General features: G+C 38.8%; 1 protein-coding gene and 1 long non-coding RNA gene across 2 annotated transcripts in view; one reads left to right on the forward strand and one right to left on the reverse strand.

Moving 5' to 3' along the window:
• The window catches only part of dll4 (delta-like 4 (Drosophila)), a 307,909-nt gene that overhangs the window by 153,785 nt on the left and 130,820 nt on the right, over nucleotides 1-23,304 (forward strand). The gene's annotated exons all lie outside the window — the stretch shown is intronic.
• Nucleotides 14,426-16,740, reverse strand: LOC141350335 (uncharacterized). The gene is made up of 2 exons (XR_012358436.1): nucleotides 15,425-16,740; nucleotides 14,426-14,798 (listed from the first exon to the last, which is right to left on the reverse strand). It is a non-coding gene; the product is annotated as an uncharacterized lncRNA (long non-coding RNA).

The following is a 23,304-nucleotide window of genomic DNA, read 5'->3' on the forward strand; positions in this document are numbered from 1 at the left end:
GAACATTTATTATATGTGGTGCTCTTTCGAAAATGAACCGGATAACTGCACATGGCTGTTTAAAAGCAGAGCCCGTCTTTGTGTTGTTAAATTAAGCTCGTTATTTTGCACAGTCAGCAATAAGGTTTCGAGCCAGCTTACGTTATTTGTAAAATAATGTTAAGTTCAGATATTCTTGTTAGATCCGTCTGTTGTTTTTACCGGATAACCACCGCGGAGCAGAGTTTTCTGCGCAGCCCGGCATTATTGTCGTCAGAAGAACAGGCTTTCACCGGAGCAGGTAGACTAAATTTGGTTGTCTTTCTTCACAAAAACATGTCAAACTAAACAGAGAAGATATTCATATGCCGACTGAGCAGTCTGTTATGCAGTCTATATTTTTTCGTTCGCTCCGGGTTCTTCCTTGGTGCTTTGAGTCTGTTTACATGATGATAGCGTACTTTGTCAAGTCCTCAAACTTTAAACTTCACTTGTGTTAGGGTATTATATTTGGTATAATATAATTTCTGTAAGATCAAACAGTACTGAATTCATACTAACGACTGACTTGAAATAATTTGACTCAGACTTCGCTCTGCACGGGTTTTAACAACATTTTTCTGTGAGCTATTTTTTTAAGAATTATAAAAATATATATTTTTTTTATTTGTTAAAGCTTAAAAATACATACATACATATATACAGAATATAAGCTTAGCTTGTTGTGGATATTTCCTAATTATAAGCCTTCTGTGAAATTGTGACAAAATGAAAATTAACGTAATTAACTTAATTTAAATAAACAAATATTCGAATATTCGTTCTTTATGTGCTTATATATTCGAATATTAAATTACTGGAAAATGCCCATCCCTAATTATATTAGTACAAATATAGTCTTCCGCCAAACAAAGTAGTTCCTCAGAATCAAGTGTGGCTGCAACAGAGCACAGTTCACAACCAACACAGACGCAGCAAAGACACAATGAAAATATGATTTAAGACTGTGGTGTTTATTTTATAAATCAACATTCATCTAATTATACATTAACATTTATATTGTGCAACTGTTGAAGTGATGATCAAATATACTTGGAAGCATGCTTAAAGGGCCATTTCACCGATAGGAACATTAATCTTTATGGAAAGTGAGTCATATTTGTAGTCAAAATGTAACATAAATGTAGAATTTTGTGCCTATTTGACAGAGAAAAGACAAAATGTGACTTTAGAGCACATTTGTATGAAAAACTACAACTGCCACTATGCACCACAATGTACAGCTCTGCAAGCCACTCCCATTAATCGGAACACGGCTCAGACATGCTATTATGTACATAAATGCCACGTTAGTAAAACAAAGAAAATAGCCACCACCACTGTGTCTGACAGACACCAAACATGATTTACTTTTAAACGTGATGTTACATTGTGGTACACACAATAACACTCTGGCCTGGTGTGTAGCAAAGTCTTATTCAAACAGTAACGTGCGGTTTCAGATCCGCAGTACAAATGTCTTTTCAAGTAGTTAAAAAAGGGTATGCATTTTAAATGTTTATTTAGTTTTACCAATTTTCTTTTTGTCTCTTGCTTACTGTAATTACATTTGTGTTATTATTGGCCTCACTGCTCTCACAATATAGACATAAACACCGCTCAGATATGCTATTGTGTACATAAATGCCACGTTAGTATAACAAAGAAAATATAAACACTCACTTTAGTCAGACGTCCGTTTATCCCTGCATCCTCCACACAAACGCATCCCCTGCATAATATCTCCACAGACGCGCTGCCTCAGCTCTTGGAGCTTGTGCTCGTAAACCGAAACACGTCTTTGAAATAAGCACGCGACCAGAAACATTCACAAAACAAACGTTCATATCCTTATCTGATCCAGAAATGTTAAACCGAAAGCAAACGGCGCGAGTCCGTCCAAGCTTATATACTCCGCAGCGCGTCTGCTCGTAAACCGAAACATGTCCGTGAAATAAACGTTCCAAACGCGCGCAAAGTTCCTCTCTTGCATAGAAACCTTCACCAAACAAACGCCCATATCCTTATCTGATGCAGAAATGTAATAAAGCAAGCACACAGCGAGAATACAGGCAGTAGTCTGTACAAGCTTCTCTACGCAGCAGAGGCCGATGGTTGCTGCGTCTTCACCGGGCTCCTCTACCCAGCCGACGCCCAGGCTCCGGCTTCTCCTCGGGCTTCTGTTCCTCCATCTGCCTCAGCTCTTTGCAGTATTGTGGCTCATAAAGGTGCAATGTACAGCGGATTAGAGCATCACGCTTGTAAAATCACCCTCTTCCATGTAATATTGATTAACTTCCACTGTTATTGTAACATGAATTCGGCTCGCTCCACAACTTCTGTTTAGCTTAGCTTAGCATAAAGATGGCGGCTGGTCGTTTTTTTTCGGTCTGTGTTCGTATATTTTCGTAAGTCCCACCCACTTATCTGGAATTGGTCTGAAGCGCGAGTGGGTCCCACCCATAGCCCCCACCTTGGAAAAATGAGGAATGAGTGTCTGTAGTCTTTCACACTCAATAGAGATACAGGATTTCCTTCTTTCAATGACGCAAAATGATGATTTTTACATCATTGAAAGAAGGAAGTGCCTCACTGAAATCAGTATTTCTTCCCTCTCAGGGGAAACTGAGGGAATGGTGCACGACCATTCAAAAACATGACTGGGGTTCTAACGGTACAAAGCTTAATGCAAATGGGTGAAGTTTCCCTTTAACTCTTTTCCTGTCAGCGTTTTTTTTTTTTAAGTTGCCCGACCCAGTTTTAGTTTAATGCCTTACAGAAAAATGTTCTTCTTTAAATAAACAAAAAATATCAAATGAAAGAACAGACCATCCGCTTTCAAACAACAACAAAAAAAGTTTCATCCTACCTTCATTTGTTCTCTTTTCACCTCTCAAATTTTCAGCTAAGATAGCGGAGATGATTCCATTTTTGTGAAGAACTTTTGTAAGAGATCAGATTCAGAGCCATCAAAACGTACACGTCACGCTAAATCCACCACAACGCTGTTGTGTCGAGTGAATGCGTCAGTGTTTAAGATGAGGAAGATTGCCATCTAGTGGATAATAGCGGAAATATCAATTTAAGACAAAAACAACTCAGAGAACGTTTTCTCTTTATTGACGAAATTACAGTTCTCAACGGATCGGGCTGGCCCGACAAACCCGACGGGACCCCCGAATTCGGGTTCGGGTCAAAAATATAAGCAACTGAGTCGGGTCGGGTTGGACCTCGGGCTTAATCTTTTACGCGCCGTGAAAAAAATTATTAATCATCACTGCTGTTCACCGTAAAGAAAGTCTGGTCTGGCTGCTGCAACATGCATCACAGAGAGGGGCGGGGGATAGCAATAAGCTCCGGGGTGGATCAGCAATGGATCCAGACCGAAGCTGCCGGCTTCAGAGCGGATCCGCTTTAGAGCAGATCCATTGCGGATCCACCCCAGAGCTTATTGCTATCACTGCGTGCACGCCTGTTGCCTGGAGAAGAAGAGATGGAGAAAAGTAAACTTGCCGCAGGTGAATTCACCGTTGCTTGCTACTACAGGAGGAAAAGCCGCTGGCTGGGTACATGTTTGAGTTCTTTTTTATTTACTATTGTGTGATTTTTAGGCATATTTATATAGCCTATATTTAAAGTTTATTGTTTCAGTTGTTTGTATTGTTAAAAGGCGTGAACATTAAAGCTTGGTTTGAATTTCTGTCTGCTGGTCATGATAATAGCCTACTACGTGTATGAGAAAAAAAAGGCAGGGGGGGGGGGGGGGGATTGGCGACGTTGGGCCGCGGGTCGGGTTCGGACAGATAATTCACGTTGATGTGTCGGGTTACATCGGGTCCGGGCTTTAAAAGCCACGGGCCGGGTCGGGTTGTAATTTTCAGGCCCGTTGAGAACTCTAGACAAAATGACTTAACAATATCTATGACATTTATCTGGATATCGCCATAATTGTGCAAATGTAGAAAAATTAAAAAATGATGTGATGTTTATTTTCATAAATCAGTACGCAGCAACAGTGGCGCAGTGATACTTATGTAATGCGGTCTGAACCGTGGGTTCACCGGGGTATTTTATCACAGCTTAGAACATTTTTCAACCAATCAGAATGAAGAACCAGAACGAGCCATTTTATAAATAGCACTTTTAAACTACAACTTCTCGTCTTGCACTAGCAGCGCGACCCTACGTGCTTGCGTAAGCATGTCAAAAGGGTCACAAGTCACATATGTGAAATGCACATTTGCAGACCATTTTAAACAATAAGCTGACACAAAGACATACATTAGTATCATAACACATTGGAACAGTCCTCTTTCTCTCACACTTGTAAACACTGGGGCGGTAGATTCGCATACATCATGCGTGACCTTCGACGTGCTTACGCAATGTTTAAGTGTCGTGCTGGCGTGTACAACGGCTAGTGCAAGACAAGAAGTTGTGGTTTTCTTGCGGATAATGACAATCATTTGCTAGACAAGACCCTTATGCCTTGTTTGGGATCGTATAAAGCTGCGTTGAAACTGTCATTTTAAACTGGATTGAAACTGTAAACTGTTGGGCTTCAATAAAGTCTATTAAAATGAGAAAAATCCTGGAATGTTTTCCTAAAAAAAACAACGTAATTTCTTCTTGACTGAACAAAAAAAGCACCAACATTTTTGGATGATATTGGGGTAAATTATCATGATTTTCTTTTTTATGATATTGGAGTAATCCTTTAACATTATGATTTGAGTCTTATTTAAAAAACAATGGGCAGAGATACAGCTAGTCCGGATTCTTGGAGACTGAGCTGATTTTCTTCCAGACAACATGGCATTAGTCCAGTTTAGTTTGTTGTATTAGTGCCTTGGCTTATTGCATTGGTTTATGGTAAACTCTTATTTATCTAATGCTTTCATAAGCACCTATTGAAAAGAACAGCCATCTTGACCAATTCCAAACCACCGCTAACCAGCATAAACCAAATCAATGCTAGTCAAAGCTATTTTTCAGCTTGGTTTATGATTACATCTGATTAAAGTCCTCACTCTTCAATGGTACAGAGAAGGACTATTATTTATGTCATTAACAGTGCTCAGAACCAAGCCAAGCTGGATTACCACCAATGACGTTGAGAAACCATTTGTTTTTCCACAGAGATGGAAAAGCGTCAGCACCGAGGCTTGTCTCTGCTGACGTTAGCTTTCCAATAGGCTATAGACATCCAGGAGACAGCATCTCTTTGTTATTGCACATTGACAGTCCTTCACATGATTGGCTCAAATGACACCTTTCAGTCTTCAGCAACAGAGCTCTTCTCAAATCAATAGCCTCACCATGGCAACAGAATATGTTGAAAATAGGTTATGAGTATGACCTTTACCACACACGCATAGAGTTTCATATGAAACGTGTTTCCTGAACATAGCTTTGGGGAGAGAGACCAACATGCACACCTCAAACTTATAAAATGTATTTGGTGTCAAGTAGTTATTTGTGCATTGCATGTAGCTAATAGTGTCTGTGTGACCTTTCACTTCAAATGTTTCTCTTAAAGACTTTTTCAATTTGATTTGTTACAAATAAAATGTTTATGTGTGTATGTAGTAATTATGCCGTTGGCCCTTTCAACAAAATTTCAACAATACAACCATAGACACAAGTAAAGCAAAAATAAAATAAGAAACAGGAAGCTGATGAAGGATTAAGAATGAGATGAATTTACAATGCTAAGGATACAAAAATGGGTGATATCAACATGGGTGTTCCAGTCCTTGCTGCCCTATTGGTTTTTAGACAAATAATCCTAGTTTATTTGTTTTAGGAAAAGTAAAATTAAAGTAATAGTATTTCAAAAAAAAAAAAGGGAGAATCTTCATTGACTACACTGAAAACATTTTTTTATTCAATTTACTAATTTTTTAAGGTAAGTGGTTACAATCAATTTATTTAAGCTACATTTAAACAAAAGTTTTTTTTTTAATTTTAATTTTTTTTTTTAACCTCTTGAAAAGCACCCCCACTCTGGCCCAAACCATGAAAAGACCTACTTTCACTAAAAGGGCTGTTTTTACTAAACCATTTAGAGTATAAGCATAACTGTGGTATCATTAGAAAGAAGACAATTTGAGCTTCATCCAGGTTTCAAAATTATTTTAAGATAAAAATTAAAAAAAGTTAGAGAGGCTGACGTACATTGTAATATAATTTTTTTTGCATAACATCTTTTTTAATACTAAAAATCTTAATGATAAATATGTGTGTGAAACCTAGAAATGCAATGATGCTAAAGCCACAATTCTAAAGAAGTTATGTTTATGGCCCAAAAATGAGGTTCTTGCCAAAGTTTTTGTAAGACTAGTGCCTTTTCTAAGTGCCAGTCAGCCCCAAAATAAGTATTCTGTATACATGCATACACGTTCGTTCTTATTATTATTTATCCTTATGAAACCGTATAAAATGTCGTTTCCACACCAGGAAATAAAACGTCACACAAAGATCGTTGGATTCGTTATCTAATTGGCTACACGTGCTGTCTATCATTATTTTCCATGAAGTCATTGGAGGAATGAGCGAGTCAGATGACGTCACGATATTTGACAGCGAGTTGGAGAGTTTTTGGAGAGTTTTTATGGGTTATTCACACATCTGAAACAGACTGGATTCGATTCGCAATCGTTATATCAACATAAGGGTAAGGAGTCATCTGGACTTCTGTAACAAAATACTATGATGCTATAGCATATGTATCTCAAAACAGAGACCATACACTGATGCTTAACCCGTAGACCCTTTAAACGATGTATAGTAATGTTAATATTATTAATGTTTGTATACAGTAGGCTATATAGATATTTTTAGCAGCGTTAAAAAAATCTGACGTCTTTCCGCCCCGAGCAAGTTAATTTTGTGTACATATTTCCTGTACTTTCTGTTTGTATCTTTATATTAAAAGATTGAAAAATAAATATGGATGGACATTAAAACTTTGATAAAACAACAAAGCTGGTGATGGTGGCCTAAGACTTTTGCACAGTACTGTACATTTACATTTTTTTGTATGCATTTGTCAGATGCTTTATCCAAAATAACAGTATGGTGCAATCAATCTATTGACATTTTTTAATCAGTATACATGTTCCCTGAGGATCAAACCCATGATCTTTGCATTGCTAATGCATAACAACTGTGCCACAGGAACAGGGTAGGCATTCCTAATAAAGCCGATAGGTTTAGATTTGCATTTTGGGTGAACATTTTCTATAATTAGAATATAAAAAGACAATCCACATATCAACAAGTCTCATTTATTTATTTGAGAGTCTTGCTAGGTTAAAAAGAATGCAACATTACAAGAACACATCGTTACAAACTCTAGTCTGCATGGTACAAGATAATGAGTATCCGAAGGCAAACGCGTTGTCACAACATGGACATGGATCAGTAAGAAGCTGTAAAAATGCACGAAAACAACCACTTGGTTTAGACTGTGTTTAACAGGCTCCACGGTATGAAAACAGCCCTACATTTTTGATGGTAACAGCCTTAGATTGTGTGTTTCCTTGTCCTTATTTCTCCCCTCATCATTTCAAAAAGTGATGGGAAACAGAGTACCACCATCCCACGAGGATGCAGCAAGACTAAGTAAAAGGAAGCAAGGACACTTGAGTAGTCTTAAGAAGCTTAATCCAGCTAAGAATTGCGTTAAATAAAGAGCACATGGGCTGTGGGTTAATGTGAGCCATGTGCCAACAAATGAGTCTGACCTGAAACCTCTGCTTTTAGTTAAGTGTGTTGTCTACTCAATAGGCTGCTTTTTCTTGAACCTGTCTGGCTTCAGGTAAACAGCACTCTCAGCCGTGTCAGTAAATGCTTTGAAGATCTCAGCGTGAGTGCTGTATACAATGTGCGAGAAACCTTATGCCTAAGCATTATTATTAGAGACAAGTCCTAGTTCTTTTCACTCGAATTTCAAAAGTGTCTTGATAGGGGTTGAATATAGTAGATATATTCTAGGGTACAGAACGCTATCGCTTGATGTTCTCACCTTATCTTTGTGCACAATACAGTAAGAGCTCAAATCTGACACTGATATCTTTTGAATCGCAGCTTTGTTTGTGCAAGTTTGACAATGTTGTGAGGTTTTAAAGTCAAATGCAACCCAGGCTAAAGTCTAATAATCTAATGCTGAGATTAGGATCATCAAAGTTTGATTTCACTCATTGATTTCAAATTAATTTTACATTTTTGACATGGCTGTACTTATTCAATATTAATGGGGACATATCATGAAAATCAGACTTTTTCTATGTTTAAGTGATATAATTGGGTCCCCAGTGCTTCTATCAACCTACCCAGACAGCAGACGACTCCGGGCTAGATTTGCACCGGAGCTGCTGACTTTAGCACGAATCCGGTGCGGATCTGGCCCAAAGTCGTCTGCAGTCTGGGAAGAAAAGGTGAAAAAGCCCAACCCAGTAACTTAGCTTTGGTAAACCATTCTCTGCAAGCATGTGAAAAAATAGCTCCCCTGTGATGTCAGAAGGGGATAATACCGCCCCTCAATCTGCACTATCCAACCACGGCACTGCCATTTAGTGCAGAGATCAACTCATTTGCATTTAAAAGGACACCAAAAATGGCACATTTTTGCTCACACTTAAAAACTGGCATTTTTAACATGCTTTAATAAATTATCTGTATGGTATTTTGAGCTAAAACATCACATACGTACTCTGGAGACACCCATGATTTATTTTACATCTTAAAAAGTCTTGTGAAATGGGTTTAGCTGGGTTTCACCGACTGGGTCACATTTATATAATGTTTATTTTTAATGCCATTTTGGTCATTATGAATTTACTAAAGGCAGATTCAGAGTTAACCAGAGGTGATTTACTGAAAATTCTGTTTTATAGCAAAGGTGAGGAGAGATCACATAATTGAGGATTTTAAGGATGCTGAGATGAAAGATAATAGACCCTAGCAATATCTTTTTCTGCATCCGGCAGCTCATTAATTTTGAGTTTCATTTTTGACATTTATTTTGGTGTATCCGTACACGTTGATCATTGCAAACAGATGGTCTGTTCTAGACTTCATACCAATGTGATCCGGTCATACCAATGTGGATATTTTCATGCGTACAGTGTTCAAGGACTTATTTGTTTGTGCATTTTTATAAAGTCATTTAGTGTACAGCATACAGAATATGAGGATAGTAGTTTTTTTTCTTTCTTACAGAGGACATGCTGATTATGAAAGCAGGCTTGACTTTGTTTCACATCTGTGTTTGTTTATTGCCACCAGAAATAAATCGCAATAGGGCAGCAAAATGCATCATCATGAATATAAATGAGACAACAATTAGTTTCGTAATAGTCAAATAAAAGAGCCTCTTATCAGCAAAGGGCCCTTTATCAGAAGCCTTCCACTGAAAGCTACAAAAATGATCCCAGTGGGCAAACGCTTGAAAAAGAACTTAAAAAAGCTTCAAAGCACAAACAACATTCTGTTTTATCTCCTTTATAAAGCTGTGAGTATGCATTCAAGTTTTTATAGGAAACTTAAATATCAATGTTGTGAGTTAAAAATGACTAATAGAAGAAAGAGGAGGTATCAGCAAAATCCCTCTGCAGACCAGACAAACCGGATTAAAGAGAAATTCAACCCAAAGAGCATTAACAGCATATGAGTTGTGGTTTTCTTTAAGAATTTTTAAAGTCTGTAAGGTATGTCTCTTTGAGTTTAGGCTCTAAATATTAAAGGTAGGGTAACACGTTTTGAAAAATGCTAACAGTAGCCGCAATGAAATCCCGATCCCACCCTCAAGTCAAATCGCCCTCCAAAGTCACGCCTCTTTCAAAACACATGAACACGCACAGATCAGACGGTCACATCTCATGTCTCATTTAGCAGTGAGAAAACTTTGCAGTACAAAGTGAATAACACTTCCAAAATAACCAACATAAACAACTGGTTCACATCAGAATTAGTTTAAACACACGTTCGGTTGTGTAGACGTAGTAACTATATCGTTACGCTAATCCTTAAATGAACACAAATTTCATAAGCAACACAATGTTTCATCAAAGTAGAATATCTGAATCCATCTCAATACAAACATATCACGTGTACCTACCTTACCAAAATAAACAGCGCAACGACCCTTTCAGACCCTTTGCCTCCTGCAGCTGTTTGCATCTCGTGGTAAAGCAGTAAAATTACCCATGTTAATTTGGGTTTTTCTCTTTGCTGATCCAGGCAGGTTTTGCTGTTGTTGTTATAAAATATGCCTTTAGTTTTGTGGCTCCTGTACAGGTTGTCAATTCAGCAGAAAAGTTTGCTGTTCTCGCTGTTTACAGACAGGAGGTGAGCGCACGTGAACGCGCCGATGACGTATGGTGTTTGCGTGGACTCGCTGCGCGGTGGGCATTCAAATTATGCTTACGTATGAGGGACAAAAAAGGAAACGTCCGTTCGGACCGAAATCTATGATTGGTTGAACATTTTTTGGTCCTACACCTTTCACAGATTACATAAATTTCTTCAAAAACATTTAAACAACTTAACACAGTGATTGCTATCAGGATGTGAGGAGACTTTCAATCAGCATAACTAAAAATGTTTCAGGATCAAATCTGTTACCCTACCTTTAAACTGTATAGAAGAAATTAATAATACAGTATTACTGTAGATTTAAATTTGTTATTTAATGGCAACAGTTTGTTTAAAGCACACTTTTTATCGTTACAGAATAAAACTAAAGTACTTTACAAAAAGTACTTTACAGTCCTCCTCTTTACAAAATAAAACTATAAAATAACAGCCTTATGCAAAGCATTCTGGGAACCAAAATCTGAAGGAAAAAAAGAAAAAGGTGAGGATTTCTGTTTCCCGGAATGCTTTGCATAAGGCTGTTATTTTATAGTTTTATTTTGTAAAGACAAAGGGTTAATGTTTAAGGATCATTTAACCTTGAACAAACTGTTGCCAGTTAATAACATACATTTGAAACTACAGTAAGTTACTGGCAAACAGCTGCATAACTACAGCAATTTTTTACAGTGAGTTGATCCCATACAGAAAGTATAAGGATACACATATAAAGAGTTTGATTCCAAAACGCGATAAAATAAATTATTTACCGTTAAATCAGTATTGTACCAGGTCAGCATTAAAAAGCCAATTCTTCATTTTACGTAATATACGATATCTGCCGTGTTTCTGTCATCTTTTCTCCCTTTTTCCAAACTGCGATAAACGCCAGTCCTCCTTCTCTGCAGAATGCAATAAATCCGTTTAACCAATCACAGCGCACCATTTCACGCATTGTAAACCATAATGGCGGCGCTTTCAATACACACAGAATCCTAGTTTTCCCTATCTACTTTGTACTTCGTGATCAACAAACAAACAAAAACAAAATAATACTTTGGCATTGATAAACCTGTGGTGGTTTTCTATGACGGGGAAGAAACATAAGGCATCAAAGTCAAATAATTGATGTAAGAGGCACTCGTAAGAAAGAAAAATGCCGGCTGTTGCTTGTTCTCACACGACAGCATCAAGCTTTTGTCATGCTAACATTGACCCCAGAGGATCTTATAAAAAAATGTCCATTATTTTACTCAAAGTTAACAAAAATCGAGCAGGACCAAAACATTTTACAGCTGATCTCTGTCAAAAAAGTTCAGCGACAACGGCCCAAGTATAACCGCAGCAATGACAGTGTTCTTAATATGACAAAGTAAGTGTTTTGATCAATGCCATTAATGTTTTTTAATCAGTGTATACCACTAGTCAACTAAATAAATATAACATGGCAAAGATAAATGCACATTAATCTATTGATTCAATAGATTCAATAGCATTTTGAAAAAAAAACTTGCCATGTATTGATTGCATTTTGCAGAAAAAAGTTTTTATAATAAATCTTTTAAAAATGAAATTCTGTATTTATGTTATTATAATCTAAAGATGCTATGTGAAAGTTTGTAACAGAAAATAGTGGTTTTCATCTTTTCACTTTTTACCCAAATTAGTCAAAATGGATTTATTGTGTTTTGGAACCAAACTCTTAATATGTAGGATAAAATTTAAATATAACCTAAATGTCTATACATATACAGTATACACATTTAAGAGTGCATATCACAATAACAATTTTATTGACTTTTCAAATGTAAACATCATATAAAGTATATACTGTAAAATGAAAAATGTGCAATATACGGTCCAGTACCTGCCTCACCTGTCTATTTATTAAGTGGTCATTGCTTAAAAATTATAAAATCCCGTGTTAAACATTGTGCACATTACAGACAATATCCCCACCTCTAATCTGAAGTCTTCCTATATCACTTATTTCATGCCACACACCTTCACCTCTGAGATCAATATCTGTTTGTTTTCCTCGATCACCTTTAGAAATGTACAATGTGACCGCAATAACATATCTTGTTCCCACAAGCCCTAGGAGCAGTGCTTATGAGATCTGTTCCATTCGTGAGACGAGATCAGGTTGATAGCTCAACCCTATAAATCGACTGCTTTATTTCCTTTTCCACACACATGCACAAGTAAAATGCACATAACAGAAATTGTATCCTTTGGGAAACAAACAGGGGAGTGTTCAGAAGCACAATAGTCTGGCAGGACATCAGGGTTATTTCCGTGGGAGCTGTCGAAGCTGCTTATTTAAAGCATTCTGACAGGCAAGGCAGCTAAATTGGGTAGGAGAACAGCGGTCTGAGCTGAATAAGCCTGAGAGCACAGATCAGCCTGAACCCTCCTTCACACACTAAACTAAACTCCCACGCTGGGATTTCTGCCCACCTGTCATTTAAAACCCCTTTGCCTTTGTTGCTTGTGCATGTTGGCACTGTGTTTTATTTCTGCTGTTTTCTAGGAGGAGTGATATAGCATAATTTTAAAGAAACAGTTCCTCCACAAATGAACGGTCTAGCATTATTAAATTGTAAAAATGTCCTTTTTTCCTGGAAAATAGCTTATGGATCAGCATAATGCACAATGCAGTGGTGCTTTTGAACCACGGTTAAAGCTAAAATCCCCATTCCAAGTTATTGTATGAAAAATAAATTTGTCTTTTTTGTTTCATACAACATAAGGGTACACAACATGAGAGTAAATGATGACTCTCATTAGTTGAATGAAAAATTGGAACCTTCAAAATGGGATAAACCCAACCTGCTGGGTTGTAGTTTAATCTATGCTGGGTTGCTTTAACCCATTGTTGGGTTAACATTTTCTAGATTAATTTAAACAAAAGACTGGCTTTGTCACTTTTTGAAGCCAATACGGGAGTGACAGTACATTAAAACATTAGGATAGGTGAAGAAAAGTAACCGATCCACCATTGCAAACAGAGTTTAGAACAAACAAGACAACAAAGAACAGGAATCAAACAGTATGGTAACGAACATGCTCCACAGCTTTCTGTTCTTGGAAGAAGTAAAAATTAAAGAAGAAAAACGATAGTGTGTGTGCAAATGCTGTCTATTGCCTTTGTATAATTGTTTGTAGTGGAGTGTCCTGTATAAATATTTTCATGCGCATGCGCTGTTGTACGCGGACTCAAATTTTGGGCTGCACGCAGATGGTCCGTGCGGACGACCGAGGACCCTCCTGATGACGAAAATGACGTCATGCGGACGGCGTGCATACACGGACATCCCCTAGTATAACTTCGGCTTTAAACTGCAATTCCTCGACTGGCCGCTAGAGGCTGGCTCCAAAAAGGAGTCAATTCCCATAGACCCCCATGTTAAAATGCCCAACTTTACAGCAAAAAATAATATGTTTACGCTTCACCCACGTCCCGCCTCTTTACCAGTGGCGGAGCCAGAGGGGTGTCCAGGGTGGCACTGGACACCCTTGACATGTCACTGGCCACCCCGTGTGCCACCCCAAATTTAATGCGCTACTTTCACTTAATCGCTATATGTTTATTTTCGACGTGCGGCAGCGCAGCACATTGTTAAAAACAAAAATTATGAATATTAACCCTCAATGCGGTCGTGGCGCAAACTCTTTATTTTTCAATCACTGCGCAAAGAGACTTGGATTACTCTGCTGATTTTGGACATACAGATATGATTTATACATCATTTAAAACGTCATTTTTTGTGTGTCTATAAACACTGAATGTTGTGCTTTTCACAAAATTAAGAAAATATACATAATGCGCGTTCTGTTATCTCTCCATCAGTGACGTCTTTTCAAAAACGCGTCAGAAAAATTACTGTAACTTAACGAATACTTTTTATACCATCAGAAGATAAATGTCATGTCTATGTCACACCCCGGGGGCGGACCCAACTAGACTAAAGGTCACGCCCCTCTCAACTCTTCCACCTCGAGGAGTTTCCCAAGACCACCCCAATGACCAGACAGACGAGTATACTATAGTTAAAACAAACTTTATTAAATATTTAAAAAGGAAAGGGGGAAGGGGAAAAGGGCAATTTAAAACTAATGTGTCTCTTCTTCGCCTCCAGGGCCACTTGGGGGAAAGACTGGGGACAGGGGCTCCTTTGGGGGCTCTGGCCCAACAACCCGTGGCGCGCTCCGCTTCTCCTGGAGGCAGAATCAAATAATAGTCAGACAAGGGTAAGGTACTTCGTTACTAGTCGCTGTTCGTTCAACACGGGACCTTCGTCGGAACGGTAAATGATGGCTATAGCCACAGGTCAAGTTCTCTCCACAGGTTACGTTACCCACAGCACTGGAGGATCTTCGTTCCCACACAGAGCTTCACCGGCACAGGTAGGTAATTTCTACAAGTACAGAACAGTTTTACTTCACAGGTTATATTACTCACAGCACTGGAGGTCTTCGTTCACACCAAGCTTCGCTTGCACAAGTAGGCAGTTGCTAATAGCACCGAACAGTTTCACTTCACAGGTTATGTTACTCACAGTACTGGAGATCTTCATGCGCACAGAGCTTCACTTGTACAGGTAGGTGATTGCTATAAGCACAGAACAGGTTTACTCCACAGGTTACGTTACTCACAGCACTGGGGATCTTCACTCACACAGAGCGTCACTTGTACAGGTATGTAATTGCTATAAGCACAGAACAGGTTTACTTCACAGGTTACGTTACTCACAGCACTGGGGATCTTCATGCGCACAGAGCTTCACTTGTACAGGTAGTTATTTGCTATAAGCACAGAACAGTTTTACTTCACAGGTTACGTTACTCACAGCACTGGGGATCTTCATGCACACAGAGCTTCACTTGAACAGGTAGGTAATTGCTATAAGCACAGAACAGGTTTACTTCACAGGTTAAGTAACTAACAGCACTGGGGATCTTCATGCACACAGAGCTTCACTTGTACAGGTAGGTAATTGCTGTAAGCACAGAACAGGTTTACTTCACAGGTTACGTTACTCACAGCACTGGGGATCTTCATGCACACAGAGCTTCACTTGTACAGGTAGGTGATTGCTGCAAACAGTGGATTTTCGCTACAGTGTCGGTGCACCGTATTCCTTCGCCCATCCACTCCGGCTGTCCGGGCGTCGTAGGGACTAGTGGGTCCGATGACACGGAGCCGAACGCTTCCCAAACTCCCCCTCCTTCTTCCACGACCGGGGTCACGAGTTGGGGCGAACCTTCGTCGGGGCTCCGCTCACCACGAGCTTCTGTTGGAGAGGTCAGTACACACACCGTTACTACCCACAGTCCGCACGGTACACTCTTGATAATACTCACTGGGTTTCACCACTGTCTGCTCTATGGACAAACGAAGCTCTCGTTGACACACCCCGGGCACAGGGCTCAATTTTCTTGCTCTCCTTAGGACCCAGGCCACAACGGATGTCGTCGTCTCGTGACTCGTCGGAGGCTAGGCAGTTTGAACGCTACAAGCACAGCATACACACAGCAAGTAAAGCGTAAACACCATCAATCAGTGAAACTCACCCACAGCACTCATATACAACTTCACGTGATTTTTAGATCGCCCTTGCCGCCTGGCTACGACGACCTCGAGAGGATGGTTGGGCGATAACTGGACCGCAAATGAGAGTGAAATGTGTGTTATTCACAGGCCCGGCGTGTTGGTTATCACTCCTCTGGCTCACCTGCGCTTCCTTTTCCCACAGGGCCACTGTTTTACTGGTGAACAGTGCTTCCTACCCAGTGCTTCGTCCGTGCTTCCGGTCAACCCGCGGCTCGCCCACGCTTTCCTCTCCAGTGGGGCCAGGGACCTCAAAAACACAAAGGCACACACCAAAACAACTCTTCGTACAAGTATTGCACAGATAAGTACCACAGCTGTTACTCACGCTTGGTTGTCAACAGCTGCTATTAACTGCACTCTTGATGGCTCTGTGTCCACTCTTTCTCAAATGAAACTCCACAATATTCCTTCGTCAGCTGACTGTCTCTTCCTCTCTTCCCCAGGAGAGCGATCCAACCAGCGTGGTCCGTCTGCAAAGCAGCAACACAGCGTATACAAAGTATACCACAAGCACTTGTTTGATGTCTGCAAAGGTGTTTTTATACACTGACTCTTCTCCTTGTCAGCCTATTAGCAACCGCTGTGTTAATTCGCCCCACCTGAGCGTGATCAGGCTTAATTTTGGTTTTGGGGAAACCCCGGAAATTCCGGTGTTCTAAGTGAAGCGTCCGGGCGGAACCATCGACGGGCGGAACCCGTCTTCCACACTTTTGGTTCCGCCCTCACAAAACGTCACCTGTGACATCTACATAATGCTTGGAATCTCTTTAAAATTATGTAAGTGAAGTCGTACATTGCTAATACATGATTTCACTGTATATGCTGGAAGTGTGGTAATTGTCTTGTGGACTGAATAAAGTCTAAGATTGCCAATTCTTTTTACAACAAAACCCAGCACCAAGTTTTCATTCTTGACGTGATCTTTATAGGCTACTGTAGGATTGTTAATTCGACTGGATTGCCACATTGAACTTGAAAGCGCGACGCGCATATCCGATAGTGCGCGTGCACAGCCAGAGCTTAAACTACAATGTTCGCGTCTTTTTGGCTTAACGGACAAATGCTCATATGTCAAAATAGCTGTCTTGGTGATTTTCATACTAAACATTTGGTTACTGTACGTCTTAAACGAATAAACATTTTATTACATTCGGTCTTAGCCTAACCTGTTGAAGTCTCTCTGTCATTAAAGTTAATTAAATAGCAAAAGAAAAAAGAAAACATTTGCATCTTCTGTATCTTCGTTAATAAAGATTAATCCAAACATCCTTTGTGTTGAGCACTGCTATTTGAAGTAAGTTTAAGGTTTATCATGGAGTTTAGATTTCCTGATCTTTTGCTTTATTAAAGGGATAATTCACAAAATGAAAATTCTGTCATCATTTTTACATCCTTATGTTGTTCTAAACCTGTACGAATTTATTTTTTTCGATGAACACAAAAGAAGATATTTTGATAAATGATGGTATGCACACGGCTGTTGACCATTGACTTCCATAGTAGGAATAAAAACAACATGATGGAATTCAATGGATATACCATTAATTGTGTGCTTGCCATCATTTGTCGGGTTATCTTCTTTTGTGTTTATTAAAATAAAATACAGGTTTAGAACAACATAAGGGTGGGTGAATGATGACAGAATTTCAGAATTTTTGGTTGAATCCCTTTAACAGACAGTAAATCAGATGTAAGAAATACAGTAGAAAGATTTAATTAAATTAAAACCTTGATACATGGTTACACATAATTTTCTTTTATGGACTATGGACCCCCTAAAGTTGCTTTGGCCACCCCCTGGCCACCCCATTAAAAAAAGTCTAGTTCCGCCACTGCTCTTTACCCATTTTCGGTTATCTGTGAGTGACGCAATAGTTGTGTTCGACTTCATGCGGCGCTGCGCAGACCGATCGGCAGCTGACTTGAAGCAGTGCATTCCGGTTAGTAATTTTGTCCGAATTCAGCTGGCGCTGCAGGCACGTGACTGTGTCATATGGTTTTTAAGTACCGCGAGAGCGTTTCGAGAGTAGCCGGCTAGCTCAGCCGGTGCACCTTCTCCAGAGCGGCTGCACGGAGTTGTGATGACGTAACAGCTTTACGTGATTGGTCGCCTCACTGATGACAACGATCACGTGCGTTTCAAGTTTAATCCAACTTTTAGTTCCACTAATAAACATAATAAATTCATGTTTTAAAACAGAAAAAACACTTTAATATGCTTAAATATGTTATATTGTGTCGTGTAATAATATAAAAATGAAAATAACAAACTCTATTGGTATTGTAATAATATAGACTTGTTTCCCGTTATTTTTGGGTATACAGTATAAGCAGCAATTAAAATATTCGATATAAAATGTTTCTGGTTGCAACTTTTTATTAAAGGACAAGTTCGGTATTTTACACTTAAAGCCCTGTTTTCAGATTGTTTATGGTGAAATAGAAAGGTTTTGACTGAATTTTCGACATATGCGGCTGCCCTGAGAATGTTCGCTTGTTTGCGTTTCACCTCACACCTCTACAATGGTTTTAATGGTGCACTGGAACAATCCTTCCTAAAATGCACCAAACTTTTGTTTACAAAGACGTGAAACCCACCGAGTGGTCAGGGGCGCCCACCGATACGCCCACACAAAAACCGCCGCAAAGGTTGCCCTCCAACAGCTGTTTTAGCCTTTTGTTGTAAACTTGTGGACCTATTTTTCCAAACGCCTCACACCCGTACATTCTTCCACTTAGAGCTTGAATAATAGACATTCCAGCCCAGGTGGTGGCACTAATGTGCCATTGCCAATTGCAAGAATAGAAACAAAGTTCCTGGCGCAGAGTAATAGCGTAACTCACAGCACATCTGATACAAGTCAATGAAGTTGGCAAAAACTACGATAAAACCTGTTGGAATGCGTATTTTGCAGCGATTTCTGTGCGAGCACACCAGTGAACACCCCTGAACACCCGGCGAGCTCCACGTCTCTGCAAACGAAAGTCCAATGCACTTTAGGAAGGACTGTTCCAGTGCACCATTAAACCCATTGTAAAGGTGGGAGGCGAAACAAAAACACCCAAAAACTCCCGGGGCAGCCGCACACGTCCAAACCTCAGTCAAAACCGCTCTACTTCATCACAAACAATCTGAAAACAGGGCCCCAAGTGCAAAATACCGAACTTGTCCTTTAAAAGGGTTGTTTTTATCAAATTATGCATCTTATTCACTTTATTCACATTATTTTCGATTAAAAACAAGGAAACACGGCGCACACGTCACTACGGCAAGCAGCAGGTGTCCGGCTTGACGTCTCCGTCTTCAGTTCCTCCATCAACTGCAAGCGGCAAACCTCGCCGATCGGTCTGCACAGCGCCGGATGATCTCGAACACACCTATAGCTAAGATGACGACGGCAAGCCACGCCAACTATTAACTTTCAAAAAAGCTCTTCACAAACTTATGAATGACGTCATGGACAATACGTCCATATTTTTTACATTCTATGGTATATACTCTTAAAAAAAATACTGGTTTATTTTCAGCCCAGCAATGGGTCAAAAGGGACGAACCCATCCAGTTGGGTTGTAATTTACTTTTGCTTGGTTGTTTCAGCCCAAAATGATGGGTTGTTTTCAAATATAATTTTTTTTATAATGATTAAATTAACCAAACAACTTTGTCTGTCCCTTTTTCACCCAACACTGGGTTAAAAATAACCCAACATTGTTTCAGAGTGTACGTATTGCATATATTGTGAAACATAGGGCCTGTTTCAAATTCATTAGAGCTACACGATTTTGCTATGCACCATTAGTCAGCACCTAACAGTCTTACACCAACTCTTTGCAGTGTTTTGAGGGCATGAACAAAACTATAATGCCGAGATGACTTGCTTTGTTTTGACACGCTTGTTCATGCAGACAGTATTCAAAGGGTGATTTGAATAGCTTGCTGTCTGCTTTGTGAAATCAAGCTGTTGATGACAAAGCCATTTCCGTGAAAAGGGTTCGAAAAACTGACAGAATTATCTGAAGGGTCGTCTAAGTGCCATACAGGTAGCTCTGTTTTGAAATGTTTTGCTTTCAAGCAGATACCCAACCAGATTATGCATGATATAACTATATTGTTTAAGATATGATCGTGCTGCAGTTTACTGAAGCGCATATCACAGGTGACACCAACCCTGTTCTTGATGAGATACCATCCTGCAGACTTCCAACCCACCTGTCTAAAATGATTAAGCAACCCTGAACACCTTGATTAGCTCCTTCAGAATGGCGGTAGCTCACTAGGAGCACGGTTGGAGACCTCTGATATACCAGTTGCTGTGAAAGCTTATTTCACCATTCGTAACTTTATTTTTTGTTGAAAGTGACTTTTTAAACTATAACTAAGCGACTTACAGTACATTCAAAAATTTTATATATACATGCATCCTGGGAATCAACACTTGACATTAGGATATAGCATCATGCTCTAGTTAAGTTACAGAAGCACTTTGACATAATTTAGAAAACAAAGCTTCATGTGTGTGTGTTTGCTATATATAACTTAAAAATAGTGTCTTTGATTCTGCTGACCTTTAAATACTGGCAAACTCAGCCACAAATGTTGGCCAGCCCGTGCTTACCACATCCATGCGCACTTTGGTAAAAAAAATGACTTTATGCCTCAATTCTGTTCCTTTCATCTTTTCTTACACTTACACGGTGTTGCTGCTGCCAGATGTGGAGATTCCATCTCCAAAATAAATGACTTAAAGCCGATAAAGAGCTCCCTGTGTGATAGGCGGGAGTTGAGGACTTCTCCTCACAGCAGAGATAATCTGCGAGAGAAGAGGCCGTCACGCTTTATCTGCCTCCACCACTTCATGCGTGAATGGAGGCCACAAACCACCGCTCCTCTTGATTCAATCCGATAAGCTCTGCCTCCCTCGGGCGGTTACCCATGACATCATTCTTCAAACTTCTCTCTATGCATCATCTAGATATTTTGAGCATCTTACAGAAGAAATGAAGTAGTATTTTAAAGGATTCATGTGTGTTCTCTCTGCAGTTTACATGAAGTTGTTAAGCGGCCAAGGAGCGTTGTCTTTTAATTCCTGAGTTTCAATTATTGTTCTTATTAAAAATCACTGCAGAAGCTATGCATACAAGGCAAACCAGAAAAGTTTTAAGTGATCTCAAATGCAGCCACAACAGTAGAGGTTTTCTTTAGAGGATTTTTTTGTACTGTATATAAGGCCTACAAATGAGAAAAATTATGTTTAAAAATGACTAAATCATCTTGAAGCAGGAAAAGCAGAAATGAATGTGTTTGTGGCTTTAAATTAAAAAAAACATTTTATTAAAGGCACAATATGTCATTGTTACAGCTAGAGGTCACTAAGCTTGATGACACTGTTAAAGAGTATGGAATTATAATAGTAGTAGTATCACCTTCAATGTCAACAGAAATTGATCCGACAGGACTCACAAATCATGTTCGTGAATGACATAATGAAAGAAAGTTTTATTACAATTACATTATAATGTATAAGCACACATTGACAAGCAGTGGTGACTTTTCTGAGGAGGCACGAATGCGAAACTCGTCAAAACATTGTCGTGTGTGGATCTTCATGTCAAAATATGTGTTCAGTGCGTCATGTAAACCTATGGGCACCGGGTATCATGTCGAAATACGTGCCTGCTACAGATGCTTCGCAAGGGTTTATGATAAAAGAGATGCTTGTGTTTGCTACTGTAGATACTCGCTTAATCTTGTGTAATCAGAGTTTAGTGTTAAGTGAGTGTCTTGCGAGACAATCATGAACCCTTTTGATGCACAGAGGGCACGTATTTTGACATGATGCGAGATGAACATTGAATCCTGAACACATATTTTGCTTTTTTGCCTCATTCGAAGAGGAGGCACAGGCGCCACAAGCAATACTAACAAGGGCACGAAGCGTTGATTAAAACTGCAAATTCTTTGAATTCAAACATTGTTGAAAACATTTGGGATAATGTACAAACACTGTGCTAGTAGTTTTTGGATAATTTAAAGGGCTAATTGGATTTTGCATAATTTTATGCAGAATCCATTTTTTCAAGGTGTAAGACATATATGTGTGTTGGTAGTGTGTGAACACAAAAACTCTAATGAACAAATCCACCCTCTCCTTCAATCCGTTTTAAGCCAAAGTAGTCTCATCAGACATGCTGTTTTGATTCTCTTGTTAATGTGACATCACACTGATAAAGCCCCGCCCATGGCCAATGCTATAATAAATGGTTTGTGGGGTATTTTAAGCTGAAACTTTACAGACACATTCTATTCACACCTGAGACTAATATTACACATTGCAAAAATGTGCATAATATGTGTCCTTTGATATATGTAGATTATCAGTATTCATTTTAAATGAAAAAAACTTAAAGTTAGGCGCTTAACTTTGTAAAGCGATTTAGACAGTAAGATTGATAAGAATCAGATTCCCTGTTCATGAAAAAGTAAAGTAGATATACAGATTTTCTGGACTAATTTTGGCAGAACTTATCAGTACCATTTATCAGAAAAACTTAATTTTAAAAGATAATGTTATAGACAGAGATATATTTTTTGCTGTGGTCAATAACTAACAAGTATGGTCTATCAATACCAGGTGAAATTTTGTAAAAATGTAAAACGACTTCAGTATAATTTTACTTTAAACATAGTGAAATGTTACTTTCGACCCCACCTGTAGGGACGAAAGTAACACACAGGTGGATCAAAAGTAACACAACAAAACAAGATAGATAGTTTTTATTAAATATACACACTGTTAACGATTTCTGTAAATTACACTGTATTTTACTGTAATATGAACTGTATTTTACCGTAGGGCATGTTATACAGTATGTTGCTGTATTTTGATGTTGCATTGTGGGAAATGTAATCTATGTGCCAGTAAAATACTGTATTTTCTATTTACTGTAAAATTTACAGTTAATCAAAAATACTGTATTTTAATAGCAGGTGGTGCTAATATGTTTTTTGGGGATTAACTCTCTGATTAAGCTATCTTATACAAATAATGTAATATTATTGTATTTATATATTGATTTAAAATGTAAAGTAAAATTCAGAAGACTTAAACAAAGTCCTAAAAACAATGAAACAACTAAATTAGTGCAAGTACAGCTGATTTATTTATCAAAACACAATATAATCATCTTCATTAAAGTATTTTGTATATTCGAATTAATTTATAAATGTAAGTGTTTAAAAATTAGAGATAGGTTTTGCCGGTTGTTGATGAGTGATGAATACCAGCTGTGAATTTTCTCAACGCGTGTAA

The sequence above is a fragment of the Misgurnus anguillicaudatus genome, chromosome 18, assembly GCF_027580225.2.
Source record: "Misgurnus anguillicaudatus chromosome 18, ASM2758022v2, whole genome shotgun sequence".
Lineage (NCBI taxonomy): Eukaryota > Metazoa > Chordata > Actinopteri > Cypriniformes > Cobitidae > Misgurnus > Misgurnus anguillicaudatus.